The sequence below is a fragment of the Rattus norvegicus genome, chromosome 10 (assembly GCF_021556685.1).
Source record: "Rattus norvegicus strain SHRSP/BbbUtx chromosome 10, alternate assembly SHRSP_T2T, whole genome shotgun sequence".
Lineage (NCBI taxonomy): Eukaryota > Metazoa > Chordata > Mammalia > Rodentia > Muridae > Rattus > Rattus norvegicus.
Window position 1 is genome coordinate 105,807,965 of NC_141543.1, and position 16,995 is coordinate 105,824,959.

General features: G+C 49.7%; 1 long non-coding RNA gene across 9 annotated transcripts in view; it reads right to left on the bottom strand.

The window, feature by feature from the left end:
- LOC148003170 (uncharacterized) overlaps window positions 1-13,282 on the bottom strand; it is a 70,345-nt gene extending 57,063 nt beyond the window's left edge. For 8 of the 9 annotated variants that reach the window (XR_015631340.1, XR_015631338.1, XR_015631341.1 and 5 more), the window contains exon 1: window positions 13,020-13,269. This is a non-coding gene — a long non-coding RNA (uncharacterized LOC148003170). Of the gene's footprint in view, window positions 1-3,499; window positions 3,626-13,019 lie in introns of all 9 variants that reach the window. The other variant, XR_015631345.1, reaches the window with a different exon arrangement.
- Between the last annotated feature and the right edge of the window lie 3,713 nt (window positions 13,283-16,995).

The following is a 16,995-nucleotide window of genomic DNA, read 5'->3' on the forward strand; positions in this document are numbered from 1 at the left end:
GGCAGTAGTCCAGTCTCCTAACGCAAACACACTTGGGCCACATTAAAGAGTGGATCCAGCCTCTCTCTCTCTCTCTCTCTCTCTCTCTCTCTCTCTCTCTCTCTCTCTCTCTCTCTCTCTCTCCCTCTCTCCCCTCCCTCCCTCTCTCTCTCTCTCTCTCTCTCTCTCTCTCTCTCTCTCTCTCTCTCTCTCTCTCTCTCTCTCTCTCTGGGTTTCCTTAAAGGACAGAAAGAGAAGAGTCGGGCCGAGTCCTTGGATCAGGTTTGTGTGCTCCATGGAGGAGCTGGGTGAGATGAATGTAGGGCTGACCACTCTGTTGTGAGAATTCCTTCCCAGGAGAGACTTACACAGTATCTAACCCCTCCTCATAAGGCCTCAGTGCCAAACCAAAGTACGGTTCAACCAAAGTTCCCCCTGGGGAACCAATGACTTTATTGGGCTTACTTACAGAGGATGGGAGAGGAGCTACTGGCTGAAACATGAGGGACTCCCCTCCCCATGAAACAACCACACTGGAAAGTCTTCACCCAGCAGGGACAATGCTCAATTAATCTCCACAAGTCTATATATTCTGGCACCTGCCTATGGATCCTAAGACTATGAGGAATTAGGGTAGAATTACATGCAAATGCCTGAAAGGGGCAGCTAGTGTCTTAGGTGGGGACCCAGTGACCCTTCCCACCTGCTCCTTTCTGAAGGAGTACCAACAGTCAACGAGCCAGGCCACGATGACCTTAGACAGGCACAGCTGTTCTGAGAAAGGTGTTTCTGTTTTGCTTGATAAAGACCACTTTCTACAGCACCTGCCCTCCACCGTGACCCACTGTCCGTTGAAAGACCTGGAGAGATGGCACCGAAAGCAGCAACTCTCAAAGACACCATGAAAAAGCTTAGGCATACACAGGCCTGTACCAAAATGTCCTCTGTAGCAGGGAGAGGTGGCAGGCAGCTGAAGGAGGTCCCCTAGGGAACTCAGGTTGCCCATGTGCATCTCATTCCCCTCCCTACACACACACACACACACACACACACACACACACACACACACACACACACAGAGTCTGTCTTCAAGTCCAAACCTTGCCTGTGGCAGCTTTGTGCTGCCCCATGCCCAGAACTGCCAGCTCTTGGCAAGCAAACGCCAGGAAGTCTCTGGATGCTGCCGGATACTTTGATCTCCCCAGTAAATGTCTGGTGGCAGCCGTTTACTATCTAAATGCCACATCCGGAATCTGACAGGGAAACAAGAGCTTGGGTGACACCCAAACGCAGCATCAACACAGACGCTCTGGCATTTCCATCTGCCCCTCCATCCCAAGAGGCCCCCACGGGCGACAGAAGCCACAGGCAGAGAAAGTAGGTCGCCCAGCTCTCGAAAGGAGTGTGTGCTTAGCTACCCGCTCAGGGTCTCGGTGTGCTGAGAGTGTGAGCGATAAGGTCAGTCCTTCACCCAGCCTCCCATTGCCACTGGGAGAATGCTATGCTTGAGTCTAGGCCAGTGATGCTCAATCCTGTCTTTGGAGGAGCTTTATTGGGGTTGGGGGAAGCACAGTGGGACAATTGGCATACCAGAACTTGGGAGACTGAGGCATAAAAGGTAACCAGTTTAAGGCCAGTTACAAAGCAAAGTGCTATCTCAAAACTGGAGGCCTGAGAGTTGTGGGGAGTGCTTGCCCAGAATGTACTTGGGTCTGGGCTCAACCCACGGCACTGCATAAAAAGAAGGAAGAAAGGTACTCTCTGAGCCCCACCTAAAGCCAATTAAGTGAGGTCTCTGTGGACACTTCCCAGGTATTGTGAGAACATGCCTTCTTTTCTGTCAGAAGATAGGCATCCCTTCCCTTTGTAATCCTCCAAGGGGAGGAAGGACTGCGAAGAAGACAGTTTGATCTCACTATTCTTGTCTTTGTCAACTTTGGCAGCCTGGGAAGTCTAGTTTTTATTTCAATTTGACACAAACTGGAGTCATGTGGGAAGCAGAAACCCCAATTGAGAAAATGACCCCACAAGATCGGCCTGTGGGAAGCCTATGGTGCACTCCCTTGGTGGATGACTGACGTGGGAGGGCCCAGCTCACTGTGAGTGACCCCTCCATCACCCGTGGTTGGTGGTCCTCAGTACTGTAACAAAGCAGGCTGAATAAACCATGAAGAGCAAGCCAGTAAGCATCATACACACACGCATGCACACACACACACACAATGCACACACAGACACACACATATACATGCACTTACATACACATATACACATACACACATATATACACACACAGACATATATATACACACTCACTTCATACACACACACAGACACACACACGCATGCATACACAATGCACACACAGACACATACATATACATGCACTTACATACACACATATACACATACACACATATATATACACACACACAGACACACATATACATGCACTTACACATATACACATACACACATATATATATACACACACAGACACACATATACATGCACTTACACATATACACATACACACATAATATACACACACAGACACACATATACATGCACTTACACATATACACATACACACATATATATACACACACAGACACACATATACATGCACTTACACATATACACATACACACATATATATACACACACAGACACACATATACATGCACTTACACATATACACATACACACATATATATACACACACAGACACACATATACATGCACTTACACATATACACATACACACATATATATACACACACAGACACACATATACATGCACTTACACATACACATACACACATACACAGACACACAGAGACACACATTTATACACACACTCACTTCACACACACACACACATGCACACACACAGACACACGCACGCATGCATATACAATGCACACACAGACACACACATATACATGCACTTACATACACATATATATATTTATACACACACACAGAGACACACATTTATACACACACACACACACACACACACACACATACACACACACACACAGACACAATGGCCTCTGCATCAACTCCTGCCTCCAGTTTCCTGCCCTCTTTGAGTTCCTGTCCCGACTTCCCTCAGCAACAGGGTGGGACCTGACAGTTCTTAGCTGAAATAACCCTTCTCCTCCTCAACTTGCTTTTGGCTGGTATTTTATCACAACAATAGAAACTCTAAGACACAGTCTTATCCAGAAAGGTCCCCCATCTGAAGCACCCTTTCCTGTCGATGCATCTGATCCAGATCTTCAAAGCCCAGCTTCAGTTCCTCCTGCTCTGGTCCTCTAAGCACACACTAAGCCCCCCCCCCCCCCCCCGCACACCAAGAGGCTCTGTTGCAGCCAACCCTGCTTTTCCAGCTTCCTGATCAACTCAAAGCATCTTCAAAGCCCCTGTCAGTGCTGTCCTCAAGGCGCCACCTCCAGGTAGGCATGAGCACCCACAAGCATGTGATCCCTGCGGGTCCCTTCCCATCCCATACCTCTCAAGTCAGAGATCGAGGTAGAACACAGTGCTCCAAGCAACACAGCAGCCATCTTCATCAAATGAGCTTCACCTGCTTGTAAGAGTCGGTCATGGTTGGGCCTGTAGTGTGGTGGTGACGTTCCTTCATAGGAAAAGGGGGCGGAGAGAGTCTTTGGCCCAGAACCTGAGAAAGTCCAGCAGCTCCTCCCAGCCTTCTGTAAGCAATTCTGCCTTAAATGCTTGTGGCCTTGAGATCCAGGAAGGTGGACAGCACCAGAGTATGTAGGCTATGGATGTTAACTGATGGGGGTTCTATCTATGCAGGCATGGGGGAGCTCTTGTCCAGGCTAGACGGACGCTGACCTTCTAGAGTGGCTGTTTTGGGATCCCCAGTGGTCCTACCCATAATCCCCCGCCCGTGTTTATTAATTAAGTAAACTTAATAAACTCGTTGGCTTCCTAGGACAAACTATGGTGGAACAGTACTTGAGTTTATCACTGGGACCTTGTGAGAAGGGGTAGATTCTGTTTATATCTCTCCAGGAAAGAAATCCTCATATCAGGAACCCTGCACATGGGCCAGTAGTTTAGGGTCTCACGATCCCTCTGGGTGATGATGCCTGGAACTGCAGTTCCAGGATCTCTACTCTCAACTGTTGACCCCAGATACCCGAAATGTACCCTCTGTTCCTTGGCCTCACCCGGGGAGTGTATAGATGCGCACTCTTACTCTTCATTTCCACAGATGTCAGTACAAATCGGGCATGTTTGAGAAGGACTGTCCCAGAGGCAAGCATGCTGACTGACTGTGAAACAGGAAGGGCAAGCATTGGCACCCCTTACCTTGAGGATGACACCCTAGCTATGCGACAGGGGCTCTCAGCGGTGGCCATTAGATGCAGGTACAGAGAAGTCTGAGTGATTAACTTAAAACCCCTAGGAAAGCTAAGTGAACAGGTGTTGACTCTCAGGCCGTTTTGCCTGGCTTTTGCAGTATCAGAAATTTGGGCGTCTTTGAATCTAACAAAGGTCTTCTTTTAGTCTCAATTAGACTTGGCTCCGTAGAACTAAGGAGGTCTCCAGAAACTCAAAGGCCACTAAAGTTGCCCCAAACAGTGGCTTTTTGTTTTGTTTTGTTTCTTTTGTTTTTTGGGTTTTTTTTTTGTTTTTTGGGTTTTTTGTTTGTTTGTTTTTTGTTTTGTTTTTGTTTTTGTTTTTGTCTCCAGGATTTGAAGAATAAAATTCTCAGGAGCTGGAGAGACCGCTTGGCAGTTACAAGTGCTTGCTGCTCTTGCAGAGGACCTGGGTTCAGTTCCCAGCACCAGGTAAGGTGTTTCACGACTGCCTACTGTAATTTCAGAGGATAGGAAGTTACATATGGAATTCTGGCCCCCTTGGGTATCTGTATACACTCATACACAGACGCAGAAGTGCATGAGTTTTAGAAAGCCGTACGCTATATACCCCTAGATGGGAGCTTGAAAGAGAAACAAGACAGCTCCTTTGGAGTAGCATGGGTGTCAGGAAATGGGCCTCCTTCAAGCTGCCTGCCTGGGGGTCTTTAAAGACATAGCAGAAACTATGGTGAAACATGGGGAAGGGGATAGCTAATTGGTACAGTCTGCCCACCATGAGGTGTCCAGCATCTCTTCTGGGCTTCAGCCACAACCTCATATCCCGCTTTTGGTCCCTGCCCTATCTCTGCTAACATCGTCAGCTACACCCTACAGCCTACAGCCCTGCCCTCTAAGGTGAGGCAGGGACTAAACTAAACCTCTTGGAAAATGTTCAGCGCGCGCTCTGAGACTCCGCTCCTGAGAAGTGGCAGACCGAATCCCACAAGGATGTCCTCGAAGCGGAGGGAAGCCTCCGCTCACTGATCCCGTCTCCTGCAGACTCGTCCTTCCTGTCCTCCCCCGAGTATGATCCCCAGAACATGAGCTGGAGACCAATGGCATTGTGGGTACCTTGGTCTAAGGAGTGGGGCTCAAACTGTGGGCAGAGACAGAGAGGCGGGAAGGATCCCGGGGGCTCTCCCTGACACAGTGTTCTCAGGGTCTCTTCGGTTCGTTTCAACAAGTACATGATCGCCTAGTATGTATGCCAATCAGAACATTCCCTCTGCCCCTTCTGACCTGTCACATTAAAGGTGATTAAAAATTGATTCGATATGAGTTTGATAGTGAAATGCCAGCCTCTCCTGACAGGTTATAAATAGCTGCTCTGAGTCCAATTTGAGGTTTGGATTTAAAAAAGAAAAAAAAAAGAAAGAAAAAGAAAGTAAGCTATCAGCCATCCATCTATGATCGAGCTGAGCCTCGTCCTCTCCTCCCCCAAGCCCATCATCAGAGGCCATTAGGATTTCTCCCTACTCACAGAATGTTGTGTGTGAGGCTTTAATGTCCCCTGGGGAAGTGAGACCATTACAGGGGGTTGGGGAGACATATTTCCATTTCTGTTCCAACACGCACAACCTAATTAAGACTTTATAAACATCCACCCGGCAGGAAAACACGCGTACACACTCATACACACCTAAATTAGCAAGGCAAATAGAATCTGGATTAAGGGCTCCTCTTACTGCTTTCTGTCCAGTGTTAATTAAGTGTCTGGGTGTGGGGAGGTGTCACGCAATGGAATGGTGTCCTGTTGGTTCCCTCTGTCTGAGTCATTGGGTGTCTATTTCTTTTCTTGGGGGAGTCTCAGCTCTGTCTCCTCCCTGCTTCTTTCCCCCAAAGCATCTCAGCTCTGGTCCATTCTTCTGGCCCTGAGAGGCAGGAAGGGCCTTGCTCCAGTGGAACCCACCTCTCCAGCTTCCACTTTTAACCTCTTTGCCGCATGTCAGCTATAGTGGAGTTGGCCCTGGCACAACCCTACCTGTCCCAGTGCCTAGCTGGTTGCAGCAGGGTCCTGACGGCATACTATATACCCCAGGCACTGGATGCAGAGAGCACGGGCTGCCCATGGTCCCTGGTTGGTCCCTGGAGTGGCAGGAGTGCAGTCTCCTAGACTTCAGAACCCCAGGATATGGTGCCAGGGCCTGCTCATCCCCTGCTGATTTCTGCTCTTCCTGCTAGGGTAAAAGGCTGCAGCTAATGAGCTTGCTCCCTCTTTGTGTGTCCCTGGGGCTGCTGGGAAAAAAAATCTCCTTCACACGGATAGAAAATAAAATCGGCTGGTTTTGAGGAGAGGAGGAGGAAGGAGTTGAGAGGACGTGATTGAGGGGACAGGAAGATGAGCAAAGAAAGGACAAGAGTCGGGGCTGGGGATTTAGCTCAGTGGTAGAGCGCTTACCTAGGAAGCACAAGGCCCTGGGTTCGGTCCCCAGCTCCGAAAAAAAAAAAAGAACCAAAAAAAAAAAAAAAGAACCAAAAAAAAAAAAAAAAAGAAAGGACAAGAGTCCCCCGGACTTAGACAGGTAGGCCTGGTTTCCCTATCCTGCTAGGGAGAAGCTCCATCTTGTAGCACATCCTGGAGCGAAGTTTCAAGAACCAAATGTACCCTAGCAAAACCTCAAACAGGCCTCTGGATGCAGAAAGGGCAAAGCTGAGGTACAGAAAAGGCGGGTATGTCTGAGTGTGTTCTCGTTTACCGCCAAGGCTATCCTGCCCCTTCGGATGGACCCAGCATTCTGCAGCATTTGTCTGTCCCAATGGTGGTGTTCTGATCATCCAGTAACGTGCCTCTCCTCACATGGGGCCAGGGAGATGTTACTGGACAATCAAAGGTGATGATTCCGTTTGAAAGGGGGTAAACTGAGGCTTAGGATCATGTAAGTAAGGACTTATTCTGAATCTCGCCGCTCTTCTCTCAAGAGACAGAGAGGACGTATTCAATTGTCCCTCCAGCCCAGAAGAGCTTCTGCTCTTCTCTCTGCTCAGCCAAAGCCAAGGAAATGGATGCTAAAGAGAGCAGAAAGGCAGTCGGCCAGACACGAAGCCGCTGCTGGCTTCTCTTAATTCAGTGGTGACTGTGGGGCTTAACACTACTGGCTGATCAAGCCATGGGCGCCTGCTATAAGGAAGAGTTAAGACTCCTGTGAGAGACAGTCAATGAGTCTCCAACCCCGTAACAAACAGACCCCTTAGACGCTCATTTCCTGGAGAATCACAGATGCTGTCCTCACTTCCCCCAGGAAAGTTTATACAACACAGGTTGATGGGCAGACTCCTAGACATCAGGCTACAGGTGGTGACATATGTCCCCAGCTATGTAATGGACATCTCTTGACTACATCAGCCACATATTCAGTCACACATTCCTCCCCTAGAACGCCCTCCCTTTTTCCTGCCATCCAGGAATTGGAGACACAGCATGGCTGTAGGCTCCTATTGTGGATCATGAGCCAATCACATCACACGAAACCTCCACGGTCCTTAAGAGGGAGCCCCGCCCCCACGATGCCTCCTGAGCCTGAGAGCCCGGGAGAGCTTCTGCCATGCTGCTGTCCTGTCCTGTCTGTCTGTGACAGTGGTTCTAAACCTGTGGGTCATGACCCCTTCGGCAAACCTCTATCTCCGAAAACATTTGCACTGCTATTCATAGCAGTAGCAGAATTACGGTTACAAAATAACAGCAGAAGTAATTTTATGGTGGGGGGGGCCGGGGGAGGGAGTCACCACATCAAGAACTGTATTAAAGGGTTGTAGTGTTAGGAAAGGTGAAAGCCACTGCTTTCACTTTAAACTCATAGGACAACCTGCTTCAGTCTCTCCCTTGAACCCCAATCCCCAACACCTTCCAATAACTTCTCTAGTATCTCTCCTAACATGGAGGGTCTGAGAGGATATGGCCACTGAGGGGACAGTGATGGGCAGACAGGTGGAATGAGGTTGCCAGCAGCGCCAAGGTGGGCACATGATGTCTGGCTGACACCCAGAGCTTCGTAGCCGGATGCTAATCCCTCTGGCCGGTGCAGATAGCCACCTGAACACCCTGGGCTCCTCGGGGGCCACCACTCTACTCCCCCAACTCTAGCTGAGGAAAGCACAAAGCAGCAGCCCCGCGAATTAGCTCAAGTGACACTCACTTTGTATACACATGTTTACAACCAGGGACAGATGGCGAAGTGTTGGATCCGTTTCAACTCCACTTGAGTGAGCTTAGCTGAGCCCAGATTTGTATGCAGCCCAGGGCAGCGGCATAGGAGGGGGCAAGCCCTTCCTCAGACGCCCATCCTCACCCGGCTGCTGATCTGAGAGGGTACATACTAGACCTCTCTTATGGCTGCCTCGGTTTGCCAGCTGTCAGGGCTCCTTATCAAACAACCTGAAACTCTTCAGACAGAAGAAAGACACCGAACCCACCCTGATATGTTGGGTTTCTTTCTTTCCTTTTTCTTTTTTTTTTTTAAAAGAAAAACATAAGTAAATAGAGAAAGAACTCTCACTTGATGGGAAGGTGCTTGTGAACAATCGCGAACAACAGTGTCTGTGTTGCCAAATGATTTGTATTGGCAGGGAGAGAGGGTGGGCAGATCACACAGAGATTGTTTCCCAAACTCTGAAGGCGGCCTCGAGTGACATGACAGAGGGAAGGGAGGAGGGAGGGCCTGGCAGAGTGCCAGGGAGCAAGCCTTGGGGGAGGGAGGGACGGGGGTGGGGGAAACAATCTTCATCCCCTCCCCTCATGGAGTGATTGGTCCCTGGGGTGTAGCCTCCAATGAGGCCAAGAGGAACAGGACTGCCCAGCTCTAAAGGACCCAAACTGAACTGACAGGGCCATCATGGGAGCTGTGAAGTAGCGAGGGCAAGCCAGACCTAGCTCCCCAATCACACCCCCCAAAACCTAATTTATCGAGTAAAATAAAGCCTGCAGTAGCCAGGTGCAACACCAAAGAAAAAAAGAAAGAAAAAAGCAACCAAGGGAAGGGGGAGAAAGAGAAAAGAAAGGGAGAGAAAAGGGAGAGAAGAAGGGAGAGAGAAAGGGAAGGAAGGGAGGGGAAAAAGGAAGAAGTAAGGAAAAGAAGGAGGAAGGGAAGGGAGAGGAGGGAGAAAGGAGAGGAAGGGAAGGAAGAAAGGGGGAGGGAAGGGAAGGAGGAGAAACAAAAAAATCCCCAAGATTTGAGATCTTAGGACCCCCTCAATCCGAAGTAGCTCTGCCTATCTGCCCAATCCCCCTCCCCAACCAATACCTCCCCCCTGTATCAGCAGAGGTGGCTCCATTTCTGACAAATTTTTTCCTTTGTTTAATTTTGTCATTGACTTCCCAAGGTATCGCCGAGTCCCAGCTGTAGAATAGAACCTGACCTAAGGACTCCATGAATTAATGAATGAATGAATGAATGACCCATAACTCTATTTATGCTGCTCACAATGGTGCTAACAGGAGTACCTAGCCACACTCCCCTGGCTAGCCCCCTCCTTTCCCCTCCCCTCTTCCCTCTCCCCCTCCAGTTCCTGGGACCCAATCCCAGAGTAGGGTGTGCAGGGTGAGGGAGAGACAGACAGCTCACTCTAATTGCCAAGCTAATGAGCTGGGACTAAGAAGCAAAATGCAAGGACTACAGGATGGAGGGCGAGGCTGGAGACTCTTCCAGCCATGGTTATTTAGAAGACTCTGAAATTGAGAGTAAGCTGGGTTTCATTACTGGATAATGAGCCCGAATGGTAGAAGAAAGGGCTGGCTGGCTGGCTGGCTGGCTGGCTGGCTGGAAAAGAGCCTTTCTCCCCCTCCTGCATCAGACAAGAGCCAAGGAAATCAGGTGTCTCAGAAGAAATGGTCTCCAGGCTCAGAGACAGGCTCCAAAGCCAATCCGATGGAGATAAAGAGGTGAAGGTCCAGTTGAGCATCTCTACCTTAGTCCAAAGAGAGAAGCTCGTCAAGCTAGCTTCTGCTCAGGGCTGCATCCACCGCTGAGCCCCCTGCAGACAACTTGAATATCCGATATCTTTGGTGATCTCTAGGCATGACCTTCCCTGCACCTTTGCAGCCTGCAATCTAAGCATCTATGTCCCAAGTGTAGCCAAAGGCCGAGAGCTCCTGATAGCCCCTGGAACCAGTTCTACTGTCCTCAGACCAAGGGCTGGCTTCCTCAACAGCAGGTGTGGCCTGAAAGAGGAGAGAGGAGGCATGACCCATTCCGGTATATCACGGTCCTGCAGTTTGTAGACAGCCTCACTAGGTGTGGTGCTTTGAAAGAAAACACTTCCCATTGGCCCATAGGGAGTACAGTGTTAGGAGGTGTGGCCTTGTTGGAGTGGATATGGCCTCGTTGGAGTGGGTGTGGCCTCGTTGGAGTGGGTGTGGCCTTGTTGGAGTGGGTGTGGCCTTGTTGGAGTGGGTGTGGCCTCGTGGGAGTGGGTGTGGCCTCGTGGGAGTGGGTGTGGCCTCACTGGAGGAAGTGTATTTCTGTTGGGGTGGGCTTTGAGGTCTCCTATGCTCAAGCTACGCCCAGTATGGCTCACAGTCTCCTGCTGCCTGCAGATCTGGATGCAGACCTCTCAGTCATCGTGCCTGCCTGCACACTGTCATGCTTCTCACCATGATGATAATAAACTAGACCTCTGAAACCATAAGCCAACCCCAATGAAATGTTTTCCTTTATAAGAGTCGCTGTGATCATGGTGTCTCGTCACAGCAATAAAGCCCGGACTAAGGGCTGGAGAGATGGTTCAGAGGTTATGAGTCTGCTCTTTCAGAGGTCCTGAGTTCAAATCCCCAGTAACCACATGGTGGCTCCCAACCATCTATAATGAGATCTAGTGCCCTCTCCTGGCCTGCAAGCATACATGCAGGCAGAACACCGTGTGTGTGTGTGTGTGTGTGTGTGTGTGTGTGTGTGTGTGTGTGTGTGTAATAAATAAAAAAATAAATCTTTAAAAAACAAAACAAGATAACCCTAACTAAGACACTGGGGGTGCCACAATTTGTGGACATGTGCTTAAACCATTTGGGAGGTTGAACCCTTTTGAATAGGTGGCCTAGCTGGCAGACACAGACCCTTAGAGGCAGGGGAGATGAAATGGCCAGCTGGATTCCAAGCCAACCACCCCGACTCCTGGTCAGCGTCACGTAACATCACATCAGCTGCCACAAGCTCCTATCGCCATAGCGCTGTTCTCTACCAGGCACCTGATGGATGGATTGTATCCTCTCAAACCATGAGCCCAGATAGACCCTTCCTCCTTCACACCCCTGCCTCCCCAGTATTTTGTCTCAGCAATAAGGAAATTCAGTGCTACACAAGAACGCTGCCTGTGGCCACTTAGAGCAATCTAGCCTCCCTAGGCATAGAACTTTTTCTTGAAAGTTGCAAGTCAAAATGAGCATCTCGAAAACACATCTGGATTTCCAAGACAAGTATCTTGTGTAACAAATATATCCCAATGGGACATACTAACGAAAAAGTATCCATTGCCTGGAATTCCAATTTAACTTGGCATTCTGTGTTCTTAGCTGAGGTCCACCCCTCCCTGACATCTGCCATTCTTTAGAGGGAGATAGGTCCCGAGGACAGCAGTGCAAGATACTCAAGTGTCTGTATGTCACCCTTCAAGGGATACAAATGTAGGTGAAGTCCTTTACCACGACTGGGCAGCAAATTAATCCCAAACTTGATGGCTTAAAATGGCCATTTGGTTATACCTGGGGTGTTCTGGTTTGGTTTCTCTGTTGCTCTGATAAACACCATGACCAAAAGCAGCTTTGCAAAGGCCAGGGTTTATTCGACTTACACTTCCACACTATATCCCGTCACTGGAGGAAGTCAGAAAGGAACCTAGAGACAAGAATTGAAGCAGAGACTTCGAGAACACTGCTTGCCAGCTGGCTCCAGGGTCACACTCAGTTACATTTTTTAATACCACCGGGGACCACGAGCTCAGGGGCGGCCCCATCCTCAGTGGACTTGGCTCTGCCGTGTGTATCATCAGTCAAGAAAATGCCCTCCCTCATGGGTGTGCCAACAAAAGAAATGCCCCCACGGGCGTGCCAACAAGCCAATCTGAGGGAGGTAAGTCCTCAGGTATTTCTTCTTCCCAGATATGTCTACATTTGTGTCAAGGTGGGGGGAAAACCCTAACCAGCACACAGACTCTGGGAATCTGGGCTGCCCATAGCAGGAGAGGGCTATCCTTGACTCTAGGAGCTTGGGGAATTCTTCTGGGTACCCAGTGCCTGAGATGCCTAAGTGCTGGAGGCTAGAATCTCCTGGTGGGATGTTCCTCCCCGGGCAGATGATTTCGCCTGGAACCATAGCTGAGCTCTTTCTTGAAACACGAGGCCATGAACTACCATTTGAGTTCCCTCACATCTCGGCAGCCTCTGGGTCGTGCAGTCTCTTAGAGAGCAGCACCAGACAACTCTTCAAGCACATGGCATAGAACCTCCCGCTTCTGAAACTAGTAAGAAAGGACCCCCATTCTGCACATGGGCCTGGATTCCCTGAGTCTATACCATGCTGTCTACCGCATTACTAAATCTCTTGCCTAAAGGGACAATCACCTCAGTGTCCTCTTTGAGTCCCAAACCCAAAACCTTCCCCAAATGAGGTCCCCAGTTCACCCAGAATTAAGGAAAGGAGAAGGGTGACTTACATCTGAAATGTGATCCCATAGGCTCTTGTTTTGGACAGCAGCTAGCGGTGCTGTTTTAGAAGGTTCTGGAACTTCAGGAGGTGGGGCCCAGCTAGAGGAAGTAAGTCACCTGGGTGTGAGACTTAAAGGGGATATTATCCTTGGCCACTTTGTTTCTCATGCTCTCTGCTTTGTGGCTGTCAAGTATGCCCTTCTGGCCTTAACAGACTAACCCTTGTGACACTGTGAGCCCAAAGAAGCCACTCCTCTCTCTCAGATGTTCTGCCAGGTGTTTTGTTCCAGCAACACGGAAACGCATGCGTCTGCGCAGCGGCATACTTTGTGGATGTGTTTGTAACCATTGGCAGTAAAGGAGAGAAGTACTGGGAGGAACTGTGCAGAGGGTACAGGCTCGCCCTGAGGTAGTGGAGGTGACAATGAAGGGGCCCCGGAAGAGGCCCTGTTGAAGCTCAGAGAGCAAAGGTAGATTCACATGAGCCCTAGGTGTGAGGATGGCCAGAACTCAGACAGTGGTCACCCACATGTCGAGGGCCTAGTTCTGGAGGATTCCACGGCTCCTGGTGAAAGGAAGCAGTGAGGGGTGGGAGCAATCAGAAGCCATCGGAAATGCTCCGGGCTGCGGAAGGTTTGCATCGTGCTTCATCAAAATTGTCTGCCGCCGCGATTGCGTGCGACTGGCACCATCTGCGTTGATCCGGCTCACAGTCCCCCAGGCTCCCTCTCCACTCCCACCCATCTGCACAGCAGCGTCCTGGCATCCCCCTTCTCCACTCAGAACAATAACATCTGCTTACAGCGAAGCCCCTCCTCCTATTGCTGCCAAAGATGGATTTGGGACAGAGTTCACAACCCCCAGAATGGTCTTGATTTGAGGCCAAAGGGTACAAATGGGAGGCTCTAGAGAGTCCGGATTGTAGTCAGAATAGAGGGGCGGGGAAGAGGAGGAGCCAAAGGGCGGTGGGAGGCTCTAGCTGTACAGGGCACATCCCAACCTTTCTCATTCTACCCCTACTTTGGTAGGAATGGAACAACATAGACTCCGGCCCTTTTTGTCTCTGGGGGCCCTTGGGATGCTCCTGGCTGCCTCCTCCCCTACACCTGCCTGTGGGAAGCCAGCAGGCAAGCAAAGCCCACTGTTGTTTGCAGTGGTGAGAGGCAGGAGCCACATGGAGAGCAGGCCTTTTGAAGCTGCAGTTAATTGGATTTTACAGCATTTTCTCTCCCCTGCCCTGTCCTTAATAAATGGCAGAGAGGAGAGGAGGCAGGAGGCAGCTGATCACAGCCGGGAAGGAAGGTTATGGTGGTGGCCTCTTTGGGGAAAGTAATCAATGCTGAGCCTCCCCCAGTGTTCAGACTGCCCTATAAGGGCTCAAACAGTGCTGAGCTTCCAAGTAGGCTAGCTGCCCCTGTTACTTTTTTTTTTTTTTTAAATTCCTGGAAAGGTGTCATCTCGCCATTGCCTACATAACCGTGTGTGTGTGTGTGTGTGTGTGTGTGTGTGTGTGTGTGTGTGTAGCATGTGTGCACACACGTCCACAGGCATTCACACCTGGTTAGGTTATGCTCTATGCTGGCCTACTACCTGCTTACAGGCCTGGATGTTCGGGACTCAATCTGCTGTCTTTGCTCTGGTTTGGATGGAGTCCTCCCTCGAGCAGCCAGCCATGCACCACCAGGTCAATGCTAGAGCTCACTGTCCTGCCATGGTTTGATTCTGGAATATCCCTCATAAGCTTGTACCTCAGATGGTGCCATGGCTTTGGAGGCTATGGGATGTCTGGGGAGAAGGCCTGGCTGGCAGACATAGGCCACTAAGGGTGGGCCAGCCCTGGTTCTGGTCTAGTCTTGGCTTCCTGGTTAACCACAGTGTGAAAAGCCCATAACTCACACTCCTGCCACCACAGGTAATTTGTGCCTCCTCCCCCCTCATGATGGACCAAGGCCCCTTTGAAACTGTGAGTCAAGATTAATCCGTCCCCAATTTAATTACATCGTTGAGGTACTTTGTCATGGTGACATAAAAGTAGGTCACATGCCCTTAAGAGGAGGCTACTGCTGCCTTTTTACTAAACAGACCCAGTGTTCCTATCAAATTTCCTTCTAAATATTTGTGGGCGTGCCGGTAGCTCCGTGCTGCTGTCTGCCTCAGTCAGGGAAGCTGTCTTCTTCAGTGGGTGATGTAGTGACTACTGAGACTCAAAGACTAGTCAAAGTATTGACAAGACTGTTAACTGTTGAGTGTTTGGCCATGAGTGGCACATGGGTACCACCCCCTCCTGAGCTCAGGAAATATTACAGAAGCAGGGGTAGAAAGAACAGTAAGGGGTAGAGTGTCGGAGAATGTTAACTTCTGCACCTAACATGGCAGATACACTCTTAAATCTTCAGTAGCCATGGTTACTGTACAAGACAGGCTTAAATTTGGGCCCATTAGTATTAGAGGGAAAGGGGACCTCCGGAGGCTGGAAAAAGGTGAGATACTTCTTTCCTTAGGTGATGTAGCCGCTGGGGAAAGGAAAGATACTTTGTTTGGTGATGTAGCCACTGGTAAGGCGTCCATGCTCCTGTAAGAAACCCCACACTCAAGGGTAAGTAACTCTACTTAAAATTCATTAGCTCACCAAAACAAAACGATACAGAACTATTACATCTGTTTTGTTTCTGTCTTGGTGTGTCTGTCTGTCTGTGCAGTCTCATGCTACGGTAGTCCTTCCCCTCACTGTTCTAGGCCCTAGAAAGAGGTGTCTTGTTAAAGGCGATGATGCTGGCAAAAAAGGTTGCATGATAGAGATGGATTAAGTTTCTATTGTTTCTTAGCAGAGGTGGGCAGTCACACATCCATACCTTCACCTCAGGTGACCCCAGAATGTTGCAGTCAGTGAGATATGAACAGATGCAATGCACACAAAGCCCTTTTGAGAGCTCACAGGCTGACCTGGCCCTCTGAGGTCTCTGCCACCCTAAGAACATACCCTGACAGACTATAGCCTAAGGCAGATGAGGTTCAGTAGGAGCCCTGGTTGCAGCCACAGCCTGGTCAGACGAAGTGAACTAGACCTGGCTGACCTGTAAGGAATGAGTGTGTGAGGGAGAGTTTACAGGACTGCCTTGCTGGGTTCATGGACCTGTTCCCACCCAACTCCACAGCGGCCATGACTAAATATGGCGCACCTCGCCCTGCGTTCAGAAAAGCATCCCAGGTGAATTTAAAACTAGGCGAAGAAATCAAAGTGTAAATAGATTTTAAAAGGGCTCAAAGGCAACGGAAAGTAACGGAGGCAGAGAACAGGTGGATACAGACCCACGGAACTGTTAAACGGTTCTGCGTGATGAGGCAGATGATAAGCAAACGGAAGCGGTGCCAGGACACCTGTTACAGATTAAACTTGAGCTTTGGCCCCCTTTCTTTACAACAATGAAGCTAATGCCCACAGAAGGTGGAGATAGAGTTTAGAACAGCAGCCTCCCTCCGAAGGAGGAGGTTCTTAACCAGATTTTTTTTTTAAAGTCAGAAAAGAAGAAAACAGCTTCCAAAAGTCTAGGGTCACATGGAGGGAGGGCAGAGAAGGGCAGGAGAGGAGCAGAGGCACAAGGTCTCCAGGTTTCAGCCAGCCTTGAGTTCACTCTCAAGGATGCCAGTCACGCACCTAGAAGCTGTTTCTCCAAAACCTATTTTCGTACTTTGGTCCAGGCGGCAAAAAGTTCCTCAAAGGCTGCCCAGGGTGAACAGGAGCCGTGGTTAGCCATGGCTGGCTGCAAAGTCAGACCCAGCAGGAGCTGAGCCACCAGTTGATGGGAGGCTGCACTGCCAAGGCCTCTGACAGCCTCCTGGTTGGTTGTCATGGCAAACTATCTGGCCTCCAGCTGAGATGCTCTCATGCCCCCAAGCACCCTGCATGTTCGACTAGACACTAGGACATTGACTGGGGAGCACACCTTCTTGTGACCTCCAGGATTGGAATTGGGGCTTAAGAGG